Source organism: Lepisosteus platostomus, unplaced genomic scaffold (assembly GCF_059453375.1).
Source record: "Lepisosteus platostomus isolate fLepPlt1 unplaced genomic scaffold, fLepPlt1.hap1 Scaffold_106_H1, whole genome shotgun sequence".
NCBI classification, from domain to species: domain Eukaryota; kingdom Metazoa; phylum Chordata; class Actinopteri; order Semionotiformes; family Lepisosteidae; genus Lepisosteus; species Lepisosteus platostomus.
In genome coordinates this window covers 111,251-125,580 of record NW_028291487.1, presented here as the reverse complement: position 1 = coordinate 125,580, position 14,330 = coordinate 111,251, and the positions used below count along the sequence as shown (strand labels likewise).

Below are 14,330 nucleotides of genomic sequence, written 5' to 3'. Positions count from 1 at the left end.
CGTATAATAGACCTCTAAAGTTATCCGGAACTCCAACCATATATGTATAATAGTCCTCTAAATTTATCCGTATAATAGAACTCCAACCATTTATGTATAATGAACGTCTAAACATAGACGTATAATTGACGTATAACTTTAGACGTATATTAGAATTTCATTCTAGACGAATTGTAGACCACATTTAGACGTATAAGGTATGCGTTTAATAGACGTATATTATACGTCTTTTGCCCACTGGGTGGGCTCCAGATGCACATGGAAGCAATCAAGTGTTTCATCCGAGCTGTTTCAAAGACTGCCCAAGAGCTTTCCTTTCACAGAGGCGCAACGATTAATGATGGGGGTGCACCCTTCAATGCGCCTTACGACTCTAGGGAGTGATTGAGACGATTCGTAGCGTGTGCTCATTTCTCTCTATTCCCCGTGTTGCAGTGGTAGGATGACGTAAATTACTGCTTCGACACGTAACGCCATTATAATCACGTGCAGGAGCTGAGGGCTTTAGTTTTGTTTCGTTTTCCATGACGTTCGTAAGCGCACAAATCAAAGGCAAGTCCTGCGTCTAACACGAACGTAAATGCTTTTGAAAGTGCAGTGTGGTGCAGCTTGTAAAATCCTTGTCCACATTTGTGGTTTGTTGATGTTTGTTCTGTCTGCCAAAGTTGCATTTTGACATCCGGACGGGGGGACTTTATCATTTGAACGTGAAGCCAGCCTTAAACCCTCTGAGGTGTGTCTGTCTGCCGGCACGTATCTTGTGAAAGGTATTTTTTTTTAACGGAGAGCAACTTTAAAAAGGTATCCGCAGCCACCTCGCAGTCCGTGTTTGATTATAGGAGGAATGCGGCGGCGGCGAGCTCGCATTTGTCGTGCTCGAGTGTTTAAGGCGATGGGATCGAAATGCGTTGGGGACTCCCCGCGCAGGTTCGAAACCTGCCGACTCCGGCGTCTGCCGCATGTCGCCTTGTGCCTGCGCGGCAGAGGCGAAGTGCCGCTTCTCCTTTCCTGGTACTATAACAACGCGAAATCGCTTGGACCTGCTGCCATGGACATCAATTCTTCAGATAACCACACACTTTGCCTTCGCACCTCTGGTGCTCTGCTTATGCCTTTGAAAACCTAATGAATAAAGCTGAAAGAACCGACACGATATGTAGGTGCTGGTAAAGCACGCAGTAAAGAACTGTTAACAGCAAGGGTTTCAGTGGGTTAACTGAGGAGAAGGCGTGATCGCTAATTGTTGACTTTTTATTTGGTGTTAGAAACACTCTTACTGTGCATGACGTGCAACAAATGTAGCCACAGAAATTGCATCACGCTTTCATGTATGCTATTGCAGACACCAACGTTGCCTAGATAGAAAACCGAAATAGCCGTGGGTTTGCTTGCTGGTCTGAAGGATCTCTCTTCGAATCTCTATCATTTGTCAATGGAAGTAAAAGGCGCTGCAATCTGATACGTTCAGAATCAAACCCGCAGCTGTTGTTCGACTTTATTTCTTGACTAATTACAACTGAGTGTCGCATGAGCAGTTACATAAACTTGTCTGGTATATTTGAACACAAATGCCGTTCTTCAATTAAAACTAACAGTACATTGTCAGGGACATTCAGTTCTATACAAACAAGAGACAGACAAGAGAATATTTCTACCGTTCATGTGGACTACGTGTTGACTTACTGATCGGAATAATTGAAAGGTTCGGGCTCATAGCCGATGCAGTGCGTGCTAATTAGAACAGCAACGCTGAGCTCTCAGCACCGTACTGAGCCCAGGTGTTTTTCTAAAGCTGTCAGGTGCAGTTCATTTACATGAAGGAAATCTCTTACTGGGTACGATTACAATGCAGTAAGTAGCACAGACTACTTAGGGAGCAGCCCGATGTGTTTAAAAATGACCCGAGCCAGGTAAGAGTCAAACCTACAATCTCCTGATTCGTAATCAGACGCCTTATCCATTGCGCCACTGGACCTGGTGTAACACTGCAGGACTGTAACCCAGTGAGCTCAGCCCTGCAACTAGTAAAATATTACCCCCGGTCCATTCTTTTCCAAAAGTGAGAAACACCTGTTTTCTACATGTTGTCTGTTTTAAAACCATATCTCTTTAAACCAAACCAAAGAGTTTGTCTTTTGCACTGCTATTCTGATTCATTTCGATTTCAAAGAAAAAAAAAACATTACCTTCCAAAGCATCATAAAATTGTCCCTTCTTCCAGACTCTACTTCTCTCTTGTAGTAGTACAGCAGACCTTTCCAGGTGAGCAGATCACAGAGTCCGAAATGAGCTTCCTCAATCAAGCAAAGTACCTGAACATGACTCTGTCATCATAAAAGCGCCCCTGTAATAAAGAAATTAAATCCGAAATCAAGAGGGCAGTTGCCTACTGAAATACAAGAAGTCATCAATTTTAACCTAGCAACACATTAAAGGCTGCATCTATACAAGTACGATTCTAGAAATGCTCACCAGATTACGTTTTAAGAAGGAACTGTGCCTCAGGTTCCGCCGAGATCTTAACTCGGATGGCAGGATTCAGAGTCCGGAGTGCGGACTGATGGCGCACGGAGGGTCCATATACTGTGGATCCCTCAGTGATCTTCCGCGTATTCAAACCACCAGCGTGTGACTCCCCTGTCCCCGTGACCTCATTGCTCTGCTCTCTCCTCTGTGCAGCCGAGCCCGACTCACGGTAAAGTGAAAAAAAATATGCCCTCAACGTGAGATTTAGTCTGGAGCGAGGATAGATGTTACCTTTTTATCATTGAACAGGATGTATGTGATGTGGCGACTAGGTTCAATTTTGTATCCTCTTTAAAAGATTAAGGACTGGGGTGAGCGTGATTTACCAGCTAAGAACCCGACGTGCGCACCGTTTAAGCTGCATAGACTCGGTCGTTTAACTCTTCTCCATTAGTAGGGTTAAGGTTAAAGAAAAAAACATTGCTGACTTCTTTTTTTTTTGCCAGCCGCTAGCGCTGATTAGCAAGGTTTGTATTTCATGTTTTGCAAGTTGCATCCATTTTAAGAAAAACAAGTCGCGTTAAAGACAGGAAATGAATACTTGCATTTAATTAAGTCTAGCCGTAGGCGGTTGTCCATAATGACCAGTACTGTTCAAGAAGACAGAACAAAGAAGGCACCGCTGGGATTCGAACCCAGGATCTCCTGTTTACTAGACAGGCGCTTTAACCAACTTAGCCACAGTGCCCCGGGAGTGTTGTCCTTTTGCAGCCACTTGGACACACCTTTAGAAAAACATTTTGTTAGGCATTCTGCCTCAGCCTAAACACCTATAGCTTGCAAAGCGCATGCTATTAGACAGGCACCTCTGCAAGACCTTAAGAGTCTCTTAAACTAGTGATAGTAAGGTGTTCCCAATGGGTGATGTTCGGCTTTCAAATCATCTCATCCGTGGAAGCGCCGAGATGCAGCTGTTTAAGGCTTAGAAGCAGCTGACTGTTTCACTACCTAGCTGATCACTGTCAGTCAGGGAGCTTAGAGGTGAAAAGCCTGTCTGAGAGACAATTCGCCATCGATCAGTTCAATATGTTCCGTACCAGCTCGGCGCACCCGAGATCATCTTGGTAGCCGTGTAGCTCAGATGAGTGAGAGCTTGTGTGTATTTACCACCGTGATTGGATGCCGGCCCTTCTCAGGTCACAGTAAACCTTCTGCTCAAAAAAAGTGAGGTAAAACCTCACTCTGCACAGTAAAACCTAAAAAAGTGAGGTTTTATTTAATCTCTGACCAAGGGAAACGTTTCATTTTTTCAAAGAAATGTTTGTTAAAAAATAAAGTCATAGTTCCATGGGATTCAATCATAGACCGTGTGACATGGAAGTCAGGAACCTAACCCACTAAAGCACTACAGAAACATTATCGACAGACAATGTACAGCGTGTACTATTCTTGTGTTGCGGTACATGAATATAATTATATCGTTATTAATTTCTAATTTATAACTTTATTAACTTTATAAATTAACTTTATAAATTTATTAATGTTATTAATTAATTTCACGACGCACAGACAGAGCGTGGGGAGCCGCCGCCTGCAAACACAGCTCCAGGCAGGACTCCGCTCTGCAGGAGCCGCAGAGCAGAGGAGATGGGGGCAGCTTAGCTCCTGTGCAGAGACCTGAGCTGTTGTTGCTGCGGACGCTGTCTTTTCTGCACTCGGGGTAGGAGTGAATGTTGAGTTGCCCTTAGAAATGAAGCAGAGCACTTCAACGGCACGGGTGTGTGTGTGTGCGCCCTGGTGATTCTGGGAGACAGATCGAACCTGGGCTAAAAGAGAGGAGGCTTAGCCCTCTTCCATTTACTAGTTCAAAGTTATACAACCCATTTGTATCTGCTAGGCGGCGCAGTCGTCGTGCACAAAGAACGCTTTGAAAAGCGTCAAAGGCAAGTCATTCTGAGTTGGTCGTTTGTGTTTTCCGTTCAGACGCGAAATGCTGAAATGATCTCTCGGCTCCTCGGTTGTCATTTCTGCTCCGTAAAGGAATCACAGCACGCGTCGGCTTCCAGCACGGTGGGTCGGGACACGATGCCGGGGGGTCGGAGAGAGCGATGTCTTCCTCATTAGTATAGGACCTGTCACCTGTCCCCACCTGTCACGCGGGATACAGGGGTACATCAGGACGCGCATTGAAGTGAAAGCAGGATGCGCTGCGACATGCACTGTGCAGATCCCGCCACACTAAGAGGTGAGTGGGTCTGTTCGATAACAGCGCTAGGCGAATCCCCAATCCCCTTTTGTGCGTGGCGACAAAAGAAGTCTGAAGTCCGTTTCCACCCGGGGACCTTTCGCGTGTGAGGCGAACGTGATAACCACTACACTACGGAAACAGTGGTCAGATGTGCCCAGCGGCCCAGTGCTGAGCTTCGCCAATGCGATTCAGCGGCTTCCAGTGCCTTTATTGGTGTGCGCTGATGGACCGTGCTCTCTCTCCAGAGTCCAGCACGCCTGTCATGGACGGTGCAGGAAAGGCGGCACCACATTCTACAGCCCTCTCCACGCAATCGACGAAATCGGGCTACTGAAGTGGAGAAAATCGCCTCTCCAGAAAGTGCAAATATCATCTTGGAGAGTATAAATCCTATTGCCAAAGGTCAGCCCTGTCTACCAGAGTAACCCTCCCACCTCCTGCAGCGATGGTCAGCTCTGGCCGCCTGGGTGAAAACCAGGAATCCTAACCGCTAGACCATATAGGAGCGCACAACCCTGCTGTTCCGGGCATCATGCAAGCAAACTACAGAAATATTAGAAAACACGCAAGAGAGTTGTCACTCAGAGTGTCGAAGGGTCGATGTATACTGGGGCTCAGTTGAAATGCAACGTCAGGACTTTTCCGAATTATGTCACATGAAGAAAGCACAGCCTTTTCCGCCCTGCCACGTGTGTATCGGTAACTCGCCGTGATCGTATAGTGGTCAGTACTTTGCGTTGTGGCCGCAACAACCCCGGTTCGAATCGGGGTCACGGCAGAATAGGGGCGTCTGCTTTTACTACTTGCACGAATGAAGGCAAAAAAAAGCCAATCGATGTGAACGAACGGCGCTTTACAGAGGAGTACTGCCTGACTGGATCGTTGATGAACGACAGAGGCCACTCCGACCTCTTCTCGGGTTTCTTCAATGACTTACTAAGGATCTTCTTCACATTCGCCCATGCAGGGGAAGCCAGTTACACCAAAGCAAACGCAGGAAAGTGCAATTCAAGCAGAGACCAGGAGGGACTTGTTTACACCGAGAGTGGTCGGAGAATGGAACAATGCGCCCAGCCCTGTTGCTGGAGCCGATTCTTGATGAGATCTTGGGCTCACTAAGAAGCCCCCGCTGGATGCTAATCTTTCTGTTGTTCTTGCAGGTCCTGCGCTGCTTTTGAGCCGACAGAGCTCGTCCTGGTCTGTCGGCACAGCCCAATTGCAAATGATCGGCTCCGCGTACAGAAGGAACGTGCGTTTGGTACAAGAGTGCATGAAGGCACCGGAAATACATTGGGAACAAATGACCGGTCACTCAATACCTCTGTGAAGTACAGGAGCGTGCAAATCGAGGCTGTTTCCGCCCGGTCTCGAACCGGGGACCTTTCGCGTGTTAGGCGAACGTGATAACCACTACACTACGGAAACCTGTAGTGTTTGCTGCTGGTGTATCGCTTGCGTTTCAGGCTGAGAAAGGGACGCGTCATTTTAGGCAGGGGGCGCTGGAGAGAGGAACAAAGGGAGCGATGAAACAAAATGCCGAAACCCGGGATTGAGCCAAGGATCTTTAGAACATACTCTCACGAATCGTTAGAATATGTGCGTTTGATCATCAATTGCGTAACAACCACATTCGTTCGACTTGAGCCATCAAGCTCATAGTTTTCAAATCTTGAAAGCTGTCATTGAGCACATCATAGTCTGCAGTACGCCACGTAACTTGCGTACTTCAACAGAAAGAAGAGCAGACAGCTCCATAAATATGCGAGGCGCAGAGAGTGCAAGGCGAGCCGCACACGTTTCGGTGGCTGAGAGAGGGCAGTTTTTGCTTCTGCATTTCCCAAGTAAGGACGCATGACAACAAGCGATTGCGGTGCTCATTTACGACATAGTGGTGATGAGTTTTCAGTACGTGTTCTTTTGAACGAGCAATGAGGTTGCTGCCTTGGACAGCTGACTGCACGCTCTCATTGTGCCACGTGATGAGTATTCACCAGGCTCGTTCAGTCATTAGTCACATTCCATCATTTGCCATAAGCAGATGCTGCAAGGTGATGTGGATATCAGTTCCCAGTCTTGTGGACGAGGACAAAAAGAACACACAAGGGCTCATCCGCGAGTTGAACCCAGGACCTCCCACACCCTAAGCGAGAATCATACCCCTTAACCAATGAGCCATGGCAGCACTTTCCATTTTATTCTGTCAGCGAGCTTGAGGACGGGGGAGAGGCGTCATTCGCTCGTCCAGTCAGACCTTCATCAATAAGTCAAGAAAGCCGCAATTACACGACTGCCTTGCAGACGAAGGGCAGTGAACTGCACCCGGTAAGAGGGGAACAAGCGGCACTAGGCGACACCGAGGCATGAGCCCCAGCGAGGGGGGTTAGCTTGCATGGTACGGCGCTCGCTTTGCATGCGAGAGGTAGCGGGATCGTTTCCCACGTCCTCCAGGTGTGTGCTTAGAGCTTGATGTGCCGAAAGGTGTCCTTTAGCCTGTGGTCACACCTTGCATGGAGAGCGTCATGCAGCTGTCAATCATTTCACAGCCACGCCCCCTCTTCATCTTCTCTCTGCCTTAAGCGTCTCCGCCACTCTCTCTTGACATTTCATGTCAGCATGTCAGAAGTCCGAGTGACGTTTTTAATGGCTGAGTGAGGGCACGATGCTGAAGCAGAGAGGCCACTTCAGCCAGAGAGACTTGTGCTAGGTGAGATCTGAAAAACAGACTCGCAACAGAAACAGACCAAAAAAGTATCGGTGAGATCAAAAGGCAAATGCAACATCCAGCAGAGGGCGTCTGAAGATTAGGGAACGGGCGACTGAAATCCATATGAGGCAAACTTTCCGGCTGTGCACTGCAGCTGGCCTCGTTGGCGTAGTTGGTAGCGCATCAGTCTCTTTATCTGAAGGTCCTGAGTTTGATCCTCACACGGGGCATGGCTGCTTGCTCTTTTCAAACACTTGCGGCAACTGTTCGCTCATAACCACGTCTGGAATGCGTGACCTTTACACGGGGGAGAAGCAACGCCGCATCCCTTTTCTAAAGAACATTCATATTCAGAAATAAGTCAAGAAATTTACCATTACTTTTGCTGTCAGCCTGCCCATGTTGCCAAAGAAAGATTCACTCGGCGTCAACATGACAGAACAGCGATCACTTGAAAACACTGTTCCACACTCCGTAAGCAAGAACTTCAGTGTTTGCAGTCACCCGATATGCCGATAGTCAAAGGAGCACAAAACACGAAGCGTCAAAAGACAAGATGAGTTGATGGAAAGAGCGTTGAATTGATGAGCACAAAAGTTCAGCTCGTACAATAGGCAACGAAGGTCCCGGCGTCATCATCGCACTTGAAAGGACTGCCTTGCAGACTAAGGGCAGTGGGAGGTTGCTGTTTTGAGATGGAGGCATTGGGATGGTGGGCCGAGATCTATTCTTCTTAAGGAATTCTTCATCGTGAAAGATCGGTCCACAGATCATCCAAAGAACTTACAAATTTTTGGGACTCAGGGAATCACGTCTTGAAAATACGTCTTGGACGCGTAACGGCATTCTATCCAACTATCCAACTGCAGGACTTGAGGGTTTTTTGTGCTTTGTTCTGTTTTCGTTGACATCGCATTCGTAAGAGCGTCAAAAAAAGGCAATTCCAGCATCTAACACGAATAAAAGGGCTATTGAAACTGCAGGGCTGCGCAGCTTCTAAAATCCTTGCACACAATTCTCCGTTATTGTTACTTCCTTCTTTCTGTCTAACAAAGTTCCCTTTTCCTGACCGGACGGGGAGACTATCATTCCAACTTGAAGCCAGCCTTAAGTTCTCCGAGGCGCATTTGTCTGCTAGCATGCATTTTGTGAATTTTTTTTTTGTTGTTGTTAAACCAAAAGCGACTTTGAAAAAGGTTTCCACCGCCGCCCGGCACTCTATGTTAGACTGTATCAAGAAAGCAGCGCGCGCTGCAGCCGTGGCCGAGTGGTTAGGGCGATGGATTAGAAAGCCGTCGGGGTCTCCCTGCGAAGCTTCGAGTCCTGCCGCCTACGGTGTCGTCGTGTGTCTGCGCAACAAAGGAAAAGCACCCGTTTCGCTTTTCCCGCGACTTTTAAAACACGAATGATCTGGATTTCTACATGAATGGCTCTTAAAATGTGATCTGATCTTCATCTGACGCATAATAATAAATAAAGACAGTCTTGTTTAACAAACAACACACAACATTTTACATTGTCAATTCAGTTCAAATCAATGTATTTCTATATAGCGCCTTTCACAACAAGGTTGTCCCAAGGCACTTAACAATGCAAGTTGTTAAGAGCCTTGTGTCTAATATGCCGCCTAGGTTACGTGCTGTCTCTTTGAGGCAAATGTTTAAATCCTCTGAGTTAAGTGCTGAAGTTATAGTAGTCCTATCAGTATTGTTGCCTCCGATCAACAGATCCTCAGTTTTCTCAGAGTTGAGTTACAAAAAGTTTTCACACATCCAAGTCTTTCCTTCATTAATGCATTTAACTAAAGTGATAATAGAAGAGTTGTCATTTGGTGGAAACAAAATGTTTATTTGAGTGTCATCAGCATATGAATGAAAGTTCATATTATTTTTTCTTATTATCCTACCTAGCAGCAGCATGTAGAGAGAGAGAGCAATATTGGTCCCGGCACTGATCCGTCTGGTACCCCAAATTGAACTGGTGACGTTGATGAAGCAGTACAATTATTAGATATTTGAACATAATGAAAACGATGAGTAAAATGTGAAGTAAACCACTGAAGGACGGTTCCAGATAAGCCAACCTCAAACTCAAGCCTGTGTAACAAAACAGAGAGGTCAACCGTGTCAAAGGCAGCTCTAAGATCTAGAAGCACAAGCACTGTTGCATTCCCCGCATCAGTAGCTAAGAGAATATCATTTACGACTCTCGTTAATGCAGTTTCAGAAACCAGACTGAAATTTCTCAATTATATTATTTGAATCCAGATACGATTGACGTTGGGCAACAACTATTCTCTCAAGACTTTTAGATTGAAATGGGACCTTTGAGACAGGCCTGTAGTTGTTAAGAACTTGTGGATCCAAATTTGACTTCTTAAGGAGCGGTCTAACAACTGCTACCTTAAATTGATCAGGTACAACGCCTGACGCAAGCGATGCATTCATCATACTAATTATAGGTCCTGCCAGTCCTTCGAGGGAATCTTTGACTAGCTGAGTGGGGATGGGATCTAGCGAACAGGTGGTTGACTTTGTCTTACGTCTGTGTTCATGAGTCCACCATAAGAAGAAATCTGAACAGGAGTGGTGATCATCCGAGGTCACCACGGAGGAAACCACTGCTCTCCCCAACAAAAAAACCACCACTGCCCCTCTCAAGTTTGCTAAAGACCACATGGATGTTCCACAGCAACTCCTGGAACAATGTTCTGTGGACAGACGTGACAAAAGTTGAACTTGTTGGTAAATGTGCACAGCGTTATGTTTGGAGATAACAAAACACTGCATACCAACTCCAAAACCTCATCCCACCTGGGAAGCATGGCGGAGGCTGTACGGCTTGCAATCATCGAGGGACCGATGAATTCCAAGATGTATCAGGAAATTCTACAGCAGAATGTCAGGGTGTCTGCCTGTGATCTAAAACTCGAAAGACGCTGGGTCATGCAGCATGACAAAAATAAAGGAGTACATCAACAACAGAGTGGCTGAAACAGAAGAAATTCCGTATTTTGGGATGGCCAAGTAAGAGTCCTGACCCCAATCCCATTGAAGTGCTGTGGCATGATCTGAAGCAGGCCGTTCAGCGCAAGACATCCCAAAAATATACATGAACTGAAACAGTTTTGCATAGAGGAATAGGCCAAAATACCTCCTAACCGCTGCTCAGGTCTGACCAGCCGCTACAGAAAGTGGGGGTTGAGGTTTTTGTCAATAAAGGAGGTTTCACTAGCTCCTTAATATAAGGGTTCACGTACTTTTTCCATCAATGACCTTGATTGTTTAAAACATTTGTTAAAACAGCAATGTCAAATGTTGGGCGTGTGTTGTTTGTTAAATCAGACTCTCTTTATTGATTATTATGACTTAGATAAAGATAAGATCACATGTTAGGAGCCATTCATGCAGAAATCCACATCATTCCGAAGGGCTGTTTACAAAAGTTTTTCTTCCAACTGTATGTGAGAGAAAAGCAGAGCCGCTCACTGAGTAAGGTGGGGTTGTAGCTTCGCAAATTGCAAGGACATTTGTACTCTCAAAAGGGGACAGGAGCACCCCAGATGGGACTCGAACCCACAATCCCTGGCTTAGAGTGCCAGTGCCTTAGCCATTAGGCCACTGCGCCACACTGGGTGAGGTTGATCACGCTGATGAAGAGCCAGTTTTTTTTTCCTTTGCTTTTTCAAAGGGATCCCCAAAAATAAGGGAAGTTAGGCAGCAGAAGGTTTACTGTGACCTGAGAAGGACCGGCATCCAATCACGGTGGTACACACACACACGCTCTCAATCATCTGAGCTACACGGCTACCAAGATGATCTCAGGTGCGCCGAGCTGGTACGGAACATATTGAACTGATCGACGGCGAATTGTCTCTCAGACAGGCTTTTCACCTCTGAGCTCCCTGACTGACAGTGATCAGCTAGGTAGTGAAACAGTCAGGTGCTTCTAAGCCTTAAACAGCTGCATCTTGGCGCTTCCAAGGAGAGATGATTTGAAAGCCGAACATCGCCCATTGGGAACACCTTACTATCACTAGTTTAAGAGACTCTTAAGGTCTTGCAGAGGTGCCTGTCTAATAGCATGCGCTTTTCAAGCTATAGGTGTTTAGGCTGAGGCAGAATGCCTGTTAACAAAATGTTTTTCTAAAGGGGCCTCGCACTCTTTTCCAAGCAATGGTCACCATCCCCACCGAGTGTCACAATGTAGTCATGTCCTAGGACGTCACCTGTTAGTCTCCATTTGTCTGCCACCAACACTTTAGGTTACGGGGTCACAACCGCACCCCGGAGAGCAGAGGAGCCGTTGGCGTTCTGGTGGCGCAGATTGGGCTGAAGGTGGGGCGCTTGAATCTCGCTGTTGGAGGCCATCTGAAACTGACCCAAGCCTTTCCCTTGAATTAAATGTAAATAAGAAATGAACCCCAGATGCACATGGAATCAATCACGTGTTTCCTTTGAGCCGTTTCAAAGACTGCTCCAGAGTTTACCTTGCACAGATGCGCAAAGATTAATGATGGGGGTGCATGCTTCCAGGCGCCTTACAACTGTAGGGACTGATTAGAGACAATTCGTAGCGTGTGTTCGTTTCCATATACGCCCCGTGTTGCAATGGTAGGATGAAGTCAAATACGGCTTGGACGTGTAACGGCATTCTATCCAACTGCAGGACTTGAGGGTTTTTTTGTGCTTTGTTCTGTTTTCGTTGACATCGCATTCGTAAGAGCGTCAAAAAAAGGCAATTCCAGCATCTAACACGAACAAAAGGGCTATTGAAACTGCAGGGCTGCGCAGCTTCTAAAATCCTTGCACACAATTCTCCGTTATTGTTACTTCCTTCTTTCTGTCTAACAAAGTTCCCTTTTCCTAACCGGACGGGGAGACTTTATCATTCCAACTTGAAGCCAGCCTTAAGTCCTCTGAGGCGCATTTGTCTGCTAGCATGCTTTTGTGAAAGTTCAAATTTGGACAAACACAATCTGTGGCGTTTAGCGTGACATAGTCTTGCAGGCATCGTGCTGTCTCACTGCAATACTATACCGCTGGAGGAAACAGTCCATCTGGCCATGAAACTCATTTGAACGTCTAGCTACAGCAACTAACAATATCATGATTTATTCAGGATGTGTGGAATCAGAACGTCCCGGAGACAGCTTCCGAAATCGTGAGCATTCTCTGGTGGTGTCCTGCTGGGATCCTGTGGGCGTGTGTTGGTGGTATAGTGGTGAGCATGCAAAAGCCACTGCATTGGCCAGGAATCAAACCCGAGCCTCCTACTTGGCAGGCAGGAATTCTTCCACTGAACCACCAATGCTCAATACCTGTACCGTCAAAAAAGACGCTTTTTTGGTGCTCTGTTCAAAAAGCGTCGACATCTGTTTCCAGCTGCAAAATGCCATCCGCGGACGCTGAAGAATTTATTTATTTAGACACCGCTCAGAATCCCCTGTAAGATTCTCCCTCAGTTCCTTTGAGCAGTGTTTTACCTCTTTCAAAAGGCTTCACTTTCCTAGTCACATTCCAAGGCTCATCGAACCTGGGCTGTTTCCTCCAGCGGTATAGTATTGCAGTGAGACAGCACGATGCCTGCAAGACTATGTCACGCTAAACGCCACAGATTGTGTTTGTCCGTTCGTGTCAGTCGTCCTGCAACCACGGGAAGTGGGACACAAACATGCTGCAATGCTTTCAGGACGTTAGGATTTGTTTATGCAACATCCGAGAAGAGTACTTGTGGCTTGAATGTGAACTGTACGTGCCCGCCCCCTTTCCTCTGTAGTGCATGAGTTCCTCCCGGCATGCCCTTCGTCATTGTTCTGTCATCTTGTATTTAAAGGGTTGTATTTCTGCTGCTGAAAATAAGCAACGGTTTTCTCACAACGCCCTTTGTTTCCGACGGAGCCCTTGTCTGTCATGAAATTCTTCAAAACCTCAAGCTAGAAGAAGAAGACGACAAATATGAAGCGTTACAGCAACGACATGCCATGAGACGATTGATAACGATTTCCATAGGATCCCCGCGGTTGCCTGGCAACCGTCAGCTTTGCGCAGTGGCAGTATCGTAGCCTGTGAGGTTTAGCCGAGGCGCGATTATTATTAGTTGAAAACTTTTCCCAATACCCCCCTTCCGCCGGTTTGCAATACAATCGGCGAAAGCAATTTTTGACAGTCTCGTCAGAGACTGAGCAAGGTGTTTAAAGACAGATTTTGTCATGGTGACATCATGATAGAAAGAAACGAGCTTGTTACGTTTCAACAGAAACGCTCTTTAGCTCTTTCAGCGTTATGCAGAGAACAGCGTCTGTCGGGATCACTTTTGAGTCAGCGCGAAACGCCGTGTGCTGTCAGTTTGATTTCATATTGCTCGTAGCGGCGCCCGGCTTTTGTCTGTCAAACGTTAGGTTGCGCTTCTTCATGCTGCATCGTCGGCATGAGTGGAGCTTTATAAACGTCTGTACTTACTGCGCCCCATAAGAAATCGTTTGTCCCCGTTCAAAAGAGATTGTGCGATGTCCTGCAGCAAACCTTTGACAGTTTCAAAAGAGGAATTTATTCTGCTTCCTGTGCGTGCAGTAGTTACAAAGTTGAACGCCTTTACACGATCTTCTGCAGTTTTCAGTGGGCGGGCTTTGTCAAATGGCTTGGAAAAACGCACTGTGTTTCGGCTCGGGAAACATCATGAGCAGTGTCCTGCATGTTTTCTGTGTATAGCTGTCTTTTAACGCATACAGAATTCATTCGAAATCATTGATTTCTCCAATTAACAAGGGTCCCTTAAAGGATGAGTCAAAGTAACGTCTAATCGGATTAGTTTCCTTAGAGCTGGTTCAGAGTTTGCTCAAGAGTTTACCTTTCACAGATGCGCAAAGAAGAATGTTGGGGGTGCATGCTTCAAGGCACCTTACAGCTGTAG

General features: G+C 46.5%; 4 non-coding genes across 4 annotated transcripts; 2 read left to right on the top strand and 2 right to left on the bottom strand.

Annotated features, from left to right (window-relative positions):
• Positions 1-3,140: 3,140 nt before the first annotated feature.
• Positions 3,141-3,214, bottom strand: trnat-agu (transfer RNA threonine (anticodon AGU)). Its single transcript has one exon. It is a non-coding gene; the product is annotated as a tRNA-Thr (tRNA).
• A 2,852-nt stretch (positions 3,215-6,066) lies between these two features.
• Positions 6,067-6,139, bottom strand: trnav-aac (transfer RNA valine (anticodon AAC)). Its single transcript has one exon. It is a non-coding gene; the product is annotated as a tRNA-Val (tRNA).
• Positions 6,140-7,575: 1,436 nt separating this feature from the next.
• trnak-cuu (transfer RNA lysine (anticodon CUU)) lies at positions 7,576-7,648 on the top strand. Its single transcript has one exon. It is a non-coding gene; the product is annotated as a tRNA-Lys (tRNA).
• A 5,808-nt stretch (positions 7,649-13,456) lies between these two features.
• On the top strand, positions 13,457-13,598 carry LOC148637806 (U4 spliceosomal RNA). The gene has a single exon (XR_015931248.1). It is a non-coding gene; the product is annotated as a U4 spliceosomal RNA (small nuclear RNA).
• Positions 13,599-14,330: the final 732 nt, after the last annotated feature.